Source organism: Vanacampus margaritifer, chromosome 11, assembly GCF_051991255.1.
Source record: "Vanacampus margaritifer isolate UIUO_Vmar chromosome 11, RoL_Vmar_1.0, whole genome shotgun sequence".
In the NCBI taxonomy this organism is placed as follows: Eukaryota; Metazoa; Chordata; class Actinopteri; order Syngnathiformes; family Syngnathidae; genus Vanacampus; species Vanacampus margaritifer.
This window is the reverse complement of record NC_135442.1, coordinates 1460008-1476392: the sequence shown is the minus strand read 5'-3', so window position 1 is coordinate 1476392 and position 16385 is coordinate 1460008.

The window sequence follows — 16385 nt, the reverse complement described above, 5'->3', positions numbered from 1 at the left end:
AGGTTGTTCTGTGTAAAAGTTGCGTTGGTGTCCGCGCATGTAGCGTGCTTGGTCGTACTTGTGTGAACGTTGTCAGTAGACAAGAATGTGCCTGTCTAAAAGATTATTCGAGCTGCAGTCTTACTCATGTTGCTCAGGGAAACTGTGCCTCTGTGACCCCCATCCGCCAACCCCCCCCCCCCCCGCCCACACCGTCATTTGGGTGGAAGAAAGTTCAATAAAGTCACCAGATCTGCAGCAAAGCCGTCTGGAATTTCCTGTGCGCCGCTTTTCCCACAGTATCATGAGCTCAACGGTATCACGTCTCGTCGTCGGACCCCCCCCCCCCCCCCCCCAAAAAGGGCCAAACTATTCGTGACACTTGCGAGGTCGCCAGAGGACGAGAAGTCATCAGATGCGTCCTCTCTTTTCCAGGGTTGTCCCCGTTGGTTCGTTGCTCGTGGTTGCGTGGGAGACGTGATGCAATTGATCAAGAGTGACAGTGTCATCCTTTAGTAGTATTTGTACTAAGTATCGGCGGTACATGCAGTGATGCTGCAACAACGGCCATCAAAGGTAATTAACGTATGATGAAAAAAAATTGCACTTGAAACATAAAGGCAAGTCATTTCATCCCGTTTTCATTACAAGCTCATAAGAAGGAGAATGTCCTATCTTCATTGTGCATTGCCTTTTGGAGACAATTTTCACATCGATGTTCTTTTGAAACTGAAAATATATGGAGACAAAAGACATCTCAGAAAGTCAACAAAATGACTGCTGACTTGTGTGAGAGTATCTCGTTAGAATGCGAAGAGCAGAATTTTGTACCAGTTGGCGACAAAAGCCTTTCTTTTGGCTTTTTCTTTTGGCGTGTGTATAAATATGCGCCGTTGTGAAAACAAGCGACTTGATTCCTGGCCAATAATTTGAGTGCAGGTGAAGAGCGCGGTTTACATCAGCGCCCGCAAAGTAGGCCTACTTTTATAAGAAGATCTTGACTTGCGGATGATGTGAAGTTGGCCACTGTGAAGCAATCAACCCCACCCCCTGATCACACTACGCCACCTGCGCCACAACTTAGACCTGGTTTCACCTAGTCTAAGGTCTAGTTCAATGACATAGAAAAAGTCATTGGCCTGTCGGAACGTCCAAGCAAAGTCCAATTCCCAAACGCCATCAACCAGATTTGCCCCGGCACAAAAATCAAGATGCACGAGCTTTTTACGCTGAGCGTCAAAAAACGGATGAAAACACGGCGCTTGCAGTTTATGGATGGATTTGTTTGATAAGCCAACGAGAAGCGAATTGCAGTCATCAGGGCAGGATGTGAGTAAATTTTTACGAGCGAGGGAGGGAAAGAGGCCAGAGATGTTGTGGAGATGAAAGTAGGCAGAACGAGGTAAAAGGATGACATCCAGACTCTTGACCTGTAAGGAGTTGGAAATTGAAGAGTTGTTTGTCTGGAGGGGAAAGTGCTGCTTTTTGAGAGCGCCGATTTGGTGCCAATTTCTCTTTTTTTTGTTACGTTTTTAAGTTCATGAACAAGCCAGGTTGTGATTTTCTGTAAACAGCCTTTGAGAGAAGTGGCTTGTAAGATGGAGGCAGGTTGGGTTTCATCCGTGTAGCAGGGGAAATTTATTCTATATTTTCAAAAGATACGGCCAAGAGCCAGCATGTAGATTAACATAAGAATCGGACTCGGAGAGCAATTGAATGTGAAAGGCTTGAATTGAATAAAATGAGGTTAGATTTGAGGTGAGCCAGTTAAGTGCGCTGTCAGAAATTCCAAAGCATGAGAGTGTGAGTGTGAGAAGTGAGGCAACTATTGAAGTAGTCGGTCGCTGTCCTGGAGATTAAGAGGGCACATTTCTGTGTCGAGGCGCGCATGGACGGGCAATGAAATATGTTGCCATTGATTAACGTGAGCGTTTAGTCACGGCCAGAACCGCAGCTGTTTTTAATGCGAATCTCTCCATCTGGAGTCATAACCACCTGCTGCGCTTCATTACTTCACTCACTGTTGTCTCGGTAATGGGCCGAGGCTGAGGAGCGGCCGCTGACTAAGACGAGGACTTGATTGGCATCCAAATGATCCCACGCCGGCCAGCGAAGCATAAAAGAACTCGCCGTCTACAAATGTGTCTTCAAGGCAGGTTCAACTTGGCTCTGGATGTTCTTGTCTTTCTGGATCGCTCATTTGGGATTGGTTGGAATAAGGCAGCTCCGTGATTGGCTGGAGATCAGTACAAGAGATTCTCCATCTCCGGCATGATCTCAGCTCAGCTGCGACAGGTTCCAGCTCAGCTGTGACTCCGATGAGGGCTGGATGTGCACTCAGGGTTTTTCAAAGGAAGGTTTGGATTCCCTGCAGGGTCACGCTTTGAAAAAGTTGCTGCCAAATTGAGTTGAGCAATTCGGTTGTCAGAATGTGTGACCTCTGGTTTTAAAAGTGAAAGGAGTTCAAAATAAGGTTTCACAGGTGGATTTGACCTCCATGAAGGGTCGCCGTTTTTAACAGGTTTTTTTACAAAGATGAGTAGAAAAACTCAGCTCTCAGAATGTGTGACCTTGGGTTCGAATGGAGGGATTGGCTTCAATGCAGGGTCACCATTTTTAATAGCTACAAAATTGAGTTAACAATTCAGCTGTCATAATAAGTGACCTCGGCTTTTAATGGGGTCAAGGTTTGACTCCCATGTAGAGTCACCATTTTTAGGTTAAATTGAGTTTCTAAAAAATTCAGCTGCGATAATGTGTGACCTCGGCTTTTAATGGGGTCAAGGTTTGACTTCCATGTAGGGTCACCATTTTTAGGTTAAATTGAGTTTCTAAAAAATTCAGCTGCGATAATGTGTGACCTCGGCTTTTAATGGGGTCAAGGTTTGACTTCCATGTAGAGTCACCATTTTTAGGTTAAATTGAGTTTCTAAAAAATTCAGCTGCGATAATGTGTGACCTCGGCTTTTAATGGGGTCAAGGTTTGACTTCCATGTAGAGTCACCATTTTTAGGTTAAATTGAGTTTCTAAAAAATTCAGCTGCGATAATGTGTGACCTCGGCTTTTAATGGGGTCAAGGTTTGACTTCCATGTAGAGTCACCATTTTTAGGTTAAATTGAGTTTCTAAAAAATTCAGCTGCGATAATGTGTGACCTCGGCTTTTAATGGGGTCAAGGTTTGACTTCCATGTAGAGTCACCATTTTTAGGTTAAATTGAGTTTCTAAAAAATTCAGCTGCGATAATGTGTGACCTCGGCTTTTAATGGGGTCAAGGTTTGACTTCCATGTAGAGTCACCATTTTTAGGTTAAATTGAGTTTCTAAAAAATTCAGCTGCGATAATGTGTGACCTCGGCTTTTAATGGAATCAGGATTTGACTTCCATGTAGTGTCATGTTCTTTAACAGTTAAATGGAGTTTTTAAAAATTCAGCTGTCAGAATGTTTGATCTCAGATTCTCATGTCCGTTAGCAGTGCAGAGCTTTACTGGCTTGGCTTTTTCATAGTAGAGGTTAAAAAGAAGAAGGTGACGTACAGCAAACTATTCACGAAAGCAACATGTCCGTCATGAATGTTTTTTTTCTAACTGCACGTCTTGTTTCAGGGTCACACGTGAGCTCACTTTCACACGTTTGTGAAAACAGGGAAAGACATTTGCATGCTCAAAATCCTTCTGCCCTCCACAATAACACTCCAATTTGTGCTGGCAGTATTTCAAAAGCAACATGAAGCCGTTTCGGTCTTTAGAGTCATTCAAAGCCAAAACAAAGGCTTAGCACATCAGATCGCATTTCGTGCAGACCTGTCTTAAAAAAAATAAATAAAAAAAGCCGGCTTTTTTCCTCTTGCTTTTCAGCATGCATGTGCTGTTGTCTCGGAGTTGACTTCAAAGACAAACATTTTCACCCAGAAAATCCAAGTGCACAAATGATGTACATGATTCAAGGCAACGAACGAAGGTTGACGTCAAACCACGAAGCCTAAAGCGACGTCAAAAGTGACTTCATACGGAAAGAGTCAAAAGATTGCGCCGCGATTCGAGCTCATGTTCGACGAGGATCGGATTTTGCTCGGAGGCTGCAATTCGTTTCGTAGGATGAAAGTCAGACAACTGCCAATGGCTGGCAACCGGTCCATGGTGTACCCCGCCTCTTGCTCAAAGACAGCCGGCACAGAATCCGACTCACACGCAACCTTTTTTTCTTTTAATGCTGGAATCGTCTTTAGGATGCTAAAATACACTAAACACAGCAAAAATTTTGAGTCTACAACGTTTACTTAATTTTTTTATTTATTTTTTTTTTTTTCACACGCAACTTTAACGAGGACAAGCGCTATAAAAAATGGAAAACTTCTCTCAGGTTTACAATTGCTCGTTTTCATGTTGCTTCTTTTTAAGGCGTCAAAACAAAGTCATCATTCGTGTTCCAATACTTTTGCCCACATGAAAAATGGCCGAGGTCAAAATAAAAGCTGACATTTTGATCTCTCGTCTCACATTCACTGTTTGATGTCAAACCCAAATTCTTTCCAGTCTGCAGCAAACGTGAAGGAAATTGTTTGCAAAACTTTTGAAGTGTTGATCGCTTTGCTTTTTTCTTTTTGACTTAGAAATGGTGCCGCATTTGAAAGAAGGACAAACGGCACCATCTTCTGGTCCCACCGTAAGGACTGTTACACTATAAAACACTCGTCTCAGTTGGGTTGCGTGTCCGGAAGGGAATTTCCTTGCTATTAGCGCGCCTTGTCTCATTTGCATATTCGAGTGCGCGATTGTGTTTTAGCCGCACGTCGGGCGCACGTTCACGCTGACAGCGTTGGTCAATTTATGAACAGGTTGCCTGTGTTGGCCCTCAACGTTTTTATTTCATTTGTTTCTTTAGCGAGGACAAAAAGACACATTAACTTTGGCGATGGTTGCGTGAATGAAATTCATTTAGAAAATAGATAAATAAAGCTCCCTGCACGAGAAACGTTAGCTCAACTTTCAAGAGAGTAATTATTAATTAAAGGCTTCATAATGAACATTTAAGGGGGAAAAAAGACATGCGTGAGGCTGTTGCTAAGCTTTTAAATGGAGACGTACAAATCTAAAGAACGAGAATGGATAATAGCGTTCCCCATGGCAAAAGCTGCTCCTTTTACGGACAGACAAACAAATCCAGGTTGCGCTAAAGCAGATGCCGTTGAAATATGTATTCGTGCCAAAACGTTTTCCTGCGCGCAAACAAGCCTCTTGTGACTCGACATCCGCATGACGAGTGAAGCCGAGCGAGATCCGGGACAGCCGCAGACGGCCTTCAAGCGATCGCCCTCTTTTGTCATCTTTCGGAGAGGTATCGGAGCATTTCGGATATCCTCGATTGGACATTTTAGGAATGATTGAAATGACTAAACATGCATAAATAAATAAATCCCTTGTAACACAAAAAACTTCCACATTTTTAAACACTACAAAACCACATTTGATTTATTTTTGTGTCACTTTTTAATAAAAGATTGCTGGCATTGATCACATGCTTTTATTTTCGATATCAGCTGTCACATTTCACAGCTGGATGCAGTAGACCATGTTGTGTTTTGCTGTGATTTCCCAACCGCTGTGGGCTGCAGGTCAGAGGTCAAACCATCGACTGTGGTCACACACTAACAGCGCCCCGCGAGGATGAAGAAGCTGTCATGACGCAACTCTTCAAAACTCTCGGACGCGTGTATTGATGTCTTTGACGTAGAAATGACATGAGGGAAGTGATAGCTGTACGTATCGTTTAAGCAGCCGGCGCCGTCAACTGCTTTGACCTTGACAGACGTGTACACTCCACAGAGTGGTCTGACTCAATTGGATGTGACTGAGTGAGTTTTTTCTTCCTTTTTTTTTTTTCAGTTTCTTAAGTGTACACTTACCAAATAAAAGCTATTCATTCTGTTTATTCGAAATGCCATCAGTGAATTTTTCGAAGGATGTTTTTGCTCGCGGGTGCTCACAAATCGGAACAAAGACAAACGGCAGCATTCAGACAAACACGTCAGCCAGGCTGAAGTACGTCATTAAAAGATCGGCATCAAATCAAATATATGAATAAAGATGTTGTGCTTGAAGAAGTCAAAGCGAACCCGCGGCAACCTCCATCGTAGGCAGGTTGGCGCGGGTTCGCGTGCCACGGTACCGCGGTACCACTCCGCCACCTGGAGCCCGGGAGCTGGTTCCGATTGATTTGCTGCAGGTGCCGGCGGTGACCTCGTTTGCACGTCCTCTTTCTCTGATTGGCCACAGAAGGAAGCACAAATTGGCTCAAGGTCAGAGGTCAGGTCCGGAAATTAATACTGATTTATAGCCTTGAAAATATGTTTTTATACAAAAAGAAAGTTTTTTTTATCCTATTTTTATGAGAACAGGCGAGAGTTTCCTCTTTTCTTCTGGTTTCAGTTACCTCCTCTTCTGGAACGGAAATCGCAGTTTCTCACTAAACCTGCTTTGTGACATGGACCCCTGGGCTACTATAAATAAATAAATAAATAAATAAATAAATAAATAAATAAATAAATAAATACAAGCAAGTCTACCAACAGATAAAATCATGGCCGAAAAAAACAGGATTAGTTGAATTTTTTTTGCGAAATACATTTTAATTGAATGATTATTTAATTACATATTATTTATTGAATAAAACTGTTTTTTGACATACACTGTTGTATTTTAACCTATTTTACAGACGCATGGAACTTTCAATGTGGAGTAAAAAATTTGGACCGGCAAATAAGATAACGTTTTTTTTGCAAGTCCGAATGTACTGGCAAATATATTTGAGCATATTTACAAATACGTTCGAACGCACCTGAAAATATGTTTGAACGCACTTGCAGGCTAAATGCTAAAAACTTAGCATTTGCTCCTCATGATTCCATGTTATGTATTGATTTGTGAATGCACAAGAAAAAAGAAAAAAGACACTTTTTTGGTCTACATTATGCAAATACGTTCATAAATCAAATAAGTAAACATTGTTTATTAGTCATTTTTATGATTCATTATTATTTCTCTAGTGCGCGATTACCGTTTTTTTCCCTCCCAGAACGCCACGTGGTATGCACATACGTAAATCCGCCGTCAGAATATGTTTACTCCAGAATAGCAGTTCCATGTTTCCATACGACTTGGATAGCTACCGCTAAGTTTTTCGGACCTAAAAAAGTACCGTTTTAGTGTCTTCTATGCAAGAAAACATCGTCACGTGCTTGAAAGCAATGCGACGCAGCTCATTTAACACAAGCCCTAATGAGGCCCTCGTCACTCGGGTCACGGGGAGAATGTTGCACTGTGTACCATTTCCTCCCGTGAACAATAATAATAATAAGTTTGAGGCTTGGCTCGGGTCGGACCGCTGGCCATGCCAAAAGCGTCCAATGCCTCATTCACCCGAAAGGACGTCAGCCTTCGCTGAAGAATGCGTGCGGGCGCTCTTTTGTTGTTTTCCTCGCGGGTCGATTCACAAATTTGTCTGCCGGACTGCCAACATTCGTTCGGCCTCGCTTCACCTTTTTGCGTATTTCTTTCAAGGTTTCGGACTTTTGTTGTGTCGCTTTTTGTTCATTTCTCAGGTTTGTCTTCAGAGCCGACACGTTCCGTCATCCCTGGCCCGCGCCATCTAATCATTGGAAAACGTTGATAGAGTAGAAAATTGCCTTTGTTGGTCCCTTAAGAGAAAGTGTGAAATGAGATATCCGGCCGCGCTCCTCTTAGCAGTTCACAAATGCGGGCAGCACTCTCGACCAATTGGATCCGAGGCAAGCCTAAGGCCCAGCTGTTCAATAAAGAAAATAAAAACATCCAAGTGCATTCAGAGGCTGATGATAGCGAGCGCTAACTACGTGATTCAATCCAGTGCGAGGCAAGAGAGAAAGAACAAGTTGGGAATGGAAAAATATCACAGCACAAAATGCGTTTGGGTAAAATAAGGACAATTGAGATGTAGAAACACGGGCAATTTTCAAGAACTGGTGCAAATGTTTTTCATGGTGAGATTGTTTAAGGGAGTCCGAATTGCTGTTTCACGCTTGACTGCAAACCTTTTGGGGATTTTGGGGACTCCGGAGACATCAGCAGCTTCAAATCCCTGCTTGCTGCTCATCAGTCCTCTTTCGACACAATTGACTTTCCCTAATAGACCTTTGCAGTCTCACACAAGTACAGAACACTACAATCATACTCTTTTTTTTTTTTTTTTTTTTGCAAGGCAATTGAGAATTCCAGGCATTTATCAGCATATTCTTTTTTTCCCCCTCACTAAGCATAAACATGGTGACCCGCTTAACGATGCGGAACGTCCCCTCAAGTCATTTCCATTTAATTAGCCTGAGCTGGGTAAGTCGTTATCAAACTGTTTGAAATTTACATCAGTGATCAAAACAGACCCGAGATAAACCAACGTGCAAAAACATCCACAGAAAAATAAAAACCCAAATATTTCTTTGATTTACTTTATTCAATTATTTAAATAATTTCATTATTTAAAACAAGCACACAGCTCTGCTTGAGACGTGGCCATTTAGCTAAATGCTAACAACTCAAAACGGCATCGATGGGGTAACAAACAGCATCCGTTTCGTTGGAAATGAGTCCAATCGTGTAATCAGCTCTTCCTACTACAGTCTTACTACAGCTAATCAATGGGGGGAGTTCTAGAAAAATCATCATACTGCTAAATACTGATGAATATTGACCGTCTCATTTCCATATGTCCGAATTATACTGCCCCCAGGTGGCCAAGGTAAGCACACTAAAAGCAGCAGCAAAATTCCCATTGAAATGAAGTTTTAAAAAAAAAGGGGCAAAAATGTAATTCTTTATACTCTATTGTGTAAGTTTTTACAAAGTGCTTTTTTTTTTAATGACATTTTTTTGTGTCGAGGGAGGATGGATTGTACAAATGCCACTTCAATTTATTTGAATGACTTGATTTGAGAAGATATGTTTTGAACAAATGGAACAAATTAAACTTTTATCTCAAGGCAGCCCTCTTTTGAAGGCTGCGATCGTGTACTCAAGCAGTCAACGCAAACGTGCACACGTACAGTACGGTGCGCACGTGGCACGCCAGTGTGGCATAAATGCTGGGGCTGGCCGCCATCATCACGCATCATAAACTGAATGACAGCCCGCAAATCCAATAGGATTTTTATGATGGAGATTTTCATTATGGCAGCAGTAGCAGAAGATTCAGTGAGCAGATCGAAGTGTTGAGAAGACACCCCCCCCCCCCCCAGCCCCCCGCCTCCCCCCTCCATCCTTTCCCTTCATGGCTTGAGCACAAATTTGGTTTTGATGAAGTCTGATACGCTGATTACTCCTAATGAGACAATCTGCTGGCCCCCGTTGAAGAGAAGCAAAAAAAAAAAAAAAAAAAGATACTTGCTAATGTGAACCTCTTGCCGAGCTGGAGGTCACCATGACGAGTTGGAAGATGACCTTGCTAATATTTGTGTGCAATTTGAGAGGAAAAGCCATTACAAGCGATCTCAATTGCGCTTATTCAATCTTGGCTCCTCATTTTTACGTAAATATACGGAACGTTGAAAATATTTTTAGCAGTACTCAACCTTCACAGCTTTTGAGAATTTACCAAGGTTAATTTGCTTGGATTCATTTAGAATTGTGCAGATGGTTTCGAAGGTGTCAGTGGCATTTACTCTTTTTTTTTGTTGGCTGTATTTTGGTGGATTGACAGGTACGGCATTTTTTTTTTTGGTTTACTTTTGTAATGACGGACAGCAAAGATATTTTCCAATTCCTTCGTTTCACCTCAATGACCACATTTCTTGTTTGAAATATATGACGGAATATCTGACTTGATAGTAATATTTTTTATCCACGTATCTGCGTTGACCGCCTCGTGCCCGCCCATCAAACGTGAAGAAGTAGCCCCTCGACTAAAAGCACTGGCTAAGCCCCGCCCCTGCCTCTCGTTGTCGCAAAAGGCTTTTGAAAGCCTCCAGAATATTCCAAGATCCATTTGTGCATTTTTAGCGATTTATTGTACTATTATATATTATTACTATACTATGTATTTATTGTACATTTTCAGTTTTTAGTTTTGTATTCGGACGTGTCCCAATTTGCACGTGAAGATCGTGAATGGAATCCTTCCGAGGCGGCTCTCATTGGTGGGATTACGGCCGTGTCGTATATGGAGAATCGCTTTCATTAGCAAGCCTGCGGGACTCTGATAACAAGAATAGAATTGCCGATGTGCTTTTTCAGGTCACTAAAAATAAAACGGGACGTGCCCTTGTGGACATCAAGCCATAAGAAGGCTTGCATATACTTTCAAATCTAATATCAATATTTACTGTCATGTAATAATGACTTCTCTTCTGCTTTAGCATACGTTGGTGGCAAACGACAGCACATTCCAACGTACACATCAATGAATGGACGTTGCCAGTGTAGAAATAGAACGTTGTAAAACCAAAACTCGGTGTAACAATATGAGCGACTGCGTGACAAACCGACATCAATTGAAATCGAGGAACTGAAAGACATCGGACTTTCATTTCAGGTGTTTGAAATGCAGGCCAATGCTGGCGTCTTGTTTGATGAGCTTGTCTAACGCAATAAGCCAGTGTAATTACTTTGTCTAATGCATTGAAAACTCTTGTCTCACAAGCATTTTTTTTTAATGAGACGTGTCTAAATACAGAAAGTGGAAATGCAAGCCTTAATTGAAAATGTTAGCATTGGCTCGTAAGGTCATGCTAACAAGACGCGGCCCTGGTGACCTCTTGATCTCCGCCCATTTGTGCTGAAATTCTGCACAGGGTTGTTGGGCAGTGCATCGCTCACTGCTCCTGTCCTGTCCTGTCCTGTCCAGTCCTATTTGCTTCTTCACAGGGTGTTTGTTACCTCCGCCTTCCCAGCCCACATCGAGATAATATCACACTCTTTTGTCAAGTTATTTTGGTCTCTTCCACTGTTGATGCTTGTGTTGTTTGGTTCCAGCACAAAAAAAGCAGACGGATGTACCATCCCGTATGAAAAAGCAGACGGATGTACCATCCCGTATGAAAAAGCAGACGGATGTACCATCCCGTATGAAAAAGCAGACGGATGTACCATCCCGTATGAAAAAGCAGACGGATGTACCATCCACTATGAAAAAGAAGGGAAAGGAAGCTGCGGCTGTGAATAAAGAAAACCTCCAAGCATATGATTCCTCCCCTCTTAATATGTTTTGAAGAACTTATTAAAAGTTGTGCGAATGCTGTAAGCCGTTTATCGTCATTTAACTACTTCTGCATTTCATGACAGATTCAAACCATTCCAAGTTCAATATATTCCTTAAATTCACACTTTATGGGCTATTATTTTTTTCATTCCAAACATTCACTGTTTTCCAACAATTCAAAAATTTTCACCCCTAATATCCACGTTTTGCTTTCCTTTTGTGCCGTACTTTTTCGTTCTTTAAATACTTCTAACTTTCTCGACCGATTCAAACTATTCCAACATCAACATGTTCCAAAAATTTATGTTTCTTGGGCTATTATTTTTTTCATTCCAAACATTCACTGTTTTCCAACAATTCAAAATTTTTCACCCCTAATATCCACGTTTTGCTTTCTTATTGTGCCGTACTTTTTCATTCTTTAAATACTTCTAACTTTCTCGACCGATTCAAACTATTCCAACATCAACATGTTCCAAAAATTGATGTTTCTTGGGCTATTATTTTTTTCATTCCAAACATTCACTGTTTTCCAACAATTCAAAAATTTTCACCCCTAATATCCACGTTTTGCTTTCTTATTGTGCCGTACTTTTTCATTCTTTAAATACTTTTAACTTTCTCGACCGATTCAAACTATTCCAACATCAACATGTTCCAAAAATTGATGTTTCTTGGGCTATTATTTTTTTCATTCCAAACATTCACTGTTTTCCAACAATTCAAAAATTTTCACCCCTAATATCCACGTTTTGCTTTCCTTTTGTGCCGTACTTTTTCGTTCTTTAAATACTTCTAACTTTCTCGACCGATTCAAACTATTCCAACATCAACATGTTCCAAAAATTGATGTTTCTTGGGCTATTATTTTTCTCATTCCAAATATTCATGGGTTTCCAACAATTTAGCATTTTTCACCCCAAAAATCCCCATTCATTTCCAATAAGTCATTTAACAATTTGGTTCCAAAATTTTAAATGCACATTAAATTCACAAAAAAAATTCCCCCACTCATTTTGAGGGTACGAGTCAGGCTCCTATCATTCCATTTCAAAATTCAAAATGTTCAGCTCATTGAATTCACCTTCAAGTCGGCGCAAAAACCTTTACACATTCTACAGAATTCTACATTTTTGACACAAAAATTAATTTCCAATGACATTCAACGCTTCATCACGAATCAACAATCAAAATGTTTAGCTTTTCAACATTCCCACAATTCCCACATAAAAAAAAAATCCAAATTTTTCACTCACATATTTCATATTTTCCCCAATGTATTTTCACCTAATTCCATATAATCCTAGCTACTCATGCAAAGCTTGTCTCTTCAGTCAAGATGTACAGTATCACATTAACAGACTTCCTTGACACCAATTCTAATGTATACATAGCTTTGGCGCCATCCTGCGCCATCGTACAATCTCATCAAAAGAGCGCAAAAAAGCAAATTGGTGAGACGTTGTTGGACAAATAATTAGCCTCTTTCAACGTTCAGCAAATGACAGGCTCGGTAAATAAACAAGACGAGTTTGCAAAGAGTGAAGCGTAAATGGGCGGGGTTACTGTTGAACAGGAAGTCTGACTTTGCAGTCATGTATTTCATGTTTTCAACTATTACAAAAAAACAAAAGAAAGTATAACAGACGCGATAAGAAGGTTATTTCTTTATGACTCCTAAACAGGAGCACGCAGCCGCCCCCCCCCCCCCCCCCAGCATCCCTGAGCTTTGACAGCTCCCGCGTACTTCCTTTCTCCCACGGCCTCAAAAAGATGTCAAACATCCAAATAAAGATGTATTGCGAAAAAACGATTGAATAACAACTACGCTGCTTTACGCAGCAAGAAAGACTGCCAGCGAGTCAAGCAGCCTGCTGGCACGTTGTGTCAGCGATGAATTTCTCTTCCCTCCGTGTTCCTATTTCGCTTGCCGCTGCTGTGTTGGTGCTCTCGTGCTCGCTATTCATGGCTTCCTCGCAAGGGCATTATTTTACACCCAGTGAAGCTATTAGTATCCTGCCACTTCACCAAGCTTCGCTCCTGCTGCTCGAACCCAAAGTACAGCAGCAGTGAGTGTCGCTTCCATTGATTTTTTTATGAGGGGTGGTGGTGGTGGTGGTGGGGGGGGGGGGGGCTTGGCAGAAATTCCCATTTATATTCACAAGTCGCAAACTGTCACCCTTTACAAAGGCACAAGCCAAATATAGAAGAGTCTTTGGTTTTGAGCCGCTTTTAAACTTGTCATTGTCTGCCTATAAAAAAAAGGCAAGTAGTAGTCATTGACCCCAGCAATCGTTGCATAACGTGGCCGCGCGCAATCCCGCAAGCTCTCTCATAATGCAGCTGCATGGATTTGAAATCCAATTACTGCAGCGGGCGGCACATCGCAAGCCTTGAGAATTCCAATAACCTGTGAATAAAACTCTGATGTAAGCTCATTAGAACACCTCCTACAAACGGAATAGGCATCAAATTGTCCCATATTCGTTTCCGTCTCCAAGCCAGCTTGCGTTTGTGTTCATCATGGGTGCATGCGTGCTGATGGGTCCAATTCTGAAGTGAAGAAAAGAAAAAATGAAGTATCCGGGGTACATGTCAGGAAGATGAGGATTCGACAAGCAGCCTGTGATCGTCAACAATATGAAAGGATTCAATCGTAAATCGAGATTTGCAAAAAAGGAATAGGAAGGATTGGCTGGAATTTGCCAAACAGTACAGAGACAACCCCCCCCCCCCCCCAAAAAAAAAATTGATTTAATTTATTATTTTTTTAAACACACATAATTAAAAGAAAAAAATTAGACCTGATTAGAAAAAGAAAGGATCATGATTAGGGATGGGAATAAGTAAGAATGCAGCTATTCCCATTTCATTATTGATACTGCCGATTGAGCTAATTCCTTATCATTTTTTTTAATGCTTCACATTGAATGAGGAAATAAATCATGAATTTAATAACAATTGCAAAAAATATTTTAAAAAATATCTAATGTGATAATGCAAAAGATGTTTCTGGACTGTGCTGTGTGAATATGCCAATCATTTGATATCCCGATAACAATATGAAACACAATCTAACATTTCCTCCATTTATAAAAAAAAACGAACAAACAAACACGTATTTTACATGTGAAAACAATGAATGTCTAAAAGATAAAAAACAATACAAATATCAGGTGGAATGAATATCTGGTATACTCTCCAGGCAAGACTAATTGATTGAAAATAAACCCAACTTTGAAAGTAAGACTTGTAATAAGCGTGCAAGCTTCATATTTGGAGAGAATGGCGCCCAAAGATGATGTCATCAAAAAGCGACTGTTGTTGTGTTGCCATCTCAAGAATGAATATGTAAACCTAGAAATTGAAATGCTGCCAAACGGCTCCGAAAAACAAGCCTGTTTTGGATTTGCATATCTAATTATGATCCCGCACCAGCTCATCAACTCGTTGGAGGTCTTCAGGAAAAAAAGAGAGTACAGAAACCATTTTTCTGCCAAATGAAAGGGGAAAATGCCAACCAAACTCATCTCAAACATCGAAGGAGTTTGTTCCTTCATGCTGGCGCGACATTTGAAGAACTCTTCATCCACTTGAGATTTTCTTAAAAACGAATATTTGATGACACTTGACATGTTAAAACAAACCCCAGAAGTGTTTGTCTGGCCTAAAATAGATCGTGACTGCGACTGTAAAATAATAACTGAGCTCATTTACTGCAGTCGAAGGCACTCATGGATGGAAAAATGCGTCTCCTGCTTTTTTTTTTTTTTTTTCTCACATGGAAACACCACTTGAGCAACAACATCACCCTCCCTCCATTCCCTAATTTATGCTTGTGTTTGGTGTGTGAGCTGCCTTGTTTTGCGGCGTAGGAAATAGAAAATACATTTTGGAGTGAGCTGTCGACATAAAACGAGCTGTCGCGTGTAACGCTGACTCCTCCATGACTCGTTTGGGGATGGAACCTACAGGTTGACAGTTTTTTTCTTGATTGCAGTCAACACTACATCCCTCTCTGGTATTCAAATAAGTGAATCTGGATTCATGAGTGACCTGAGATGGAAGTTCTGTTTTCCAGCTGGCAGCTGATGCAACTGCATGCTTGAATGACCTCTTTTTGTATTGTCACAAATTGTCTACTCCAGCCGCACATTATTGTCAGCAACTATTGTTGGGAAATATTGCTTTCAGGACACAAACCCTGCCATGTCCAGGAAGAAAACTACTATTTATTTTTTAGATGTGCCCTCTGGTGGGGACGATAATTACAATGTGACAACTTACCCATGTGACAACAAGCCCCGGCCCCCTCTACTTAACCAATTTGCCAGGATGCATTTTTCATTGATTGATTTTTTGCTATGTCACGTGATGACTAACCCCTAAATGAAAGGTGTGTGACAATTTACCCATGTGACAACAAACCCCAGCCCCCCCTATTGAACCAGTATGCATTTTTCATTGGTCCATTAATTTAAGTTAAGGTACCACTGATTGTCATACCCACCTAAGTGGGGGGAAATTCCTTCTCCGCATTTGACCCATCCCCTGGGGGGGCGGTGAGCTGCTGCAAGGGCCGCGCTCGGGAATCATTTGGTGATCTAACCCCTCTTTGGTATGACCCGGCCAGGGATTGAATCCACAACCTCCCAGTCTTAGGGAAAACACTACCACTATGCCACTGAGCTATACTTTGCTATGTCACGTGACAACTAACCCCAAATTGAAAGAGACGTGTGACAACTTACCCCAGTGACAACAAGCTCCAGTCCCCCCTACTTAACCAATTTGCCAGGGTTGCATTTTTCATTGGTCCATTCTTTGTTATGTCACGTGACAACTAACCCCAAAATGAAAGAGACGTGTGATAACATATCCACGTGACAACAAGCACCATACGTTAGAAAACTTTTGCTCACATGAAAAATAGGTTGGCTCAAAATCAAAAGGCATCTAACTTCTAGGACAAAAGAAAGGAATTGGCCTCACTGTCCCAATATTTTTGGGAGGGTAGCGCACGAGCCGAGTCCACAACACACTGAAAAGTGCAACGTCATCAGAATTCTTTCAGAAGTTGGCCAGCGTGGTGACAGCATTGGGGTCATCATGATAATAATGCCGCTGTGGCAAACCACAAGCCAGAGAAAGTCAACTTGACAATCTGCCAGCTTCCTACAGAG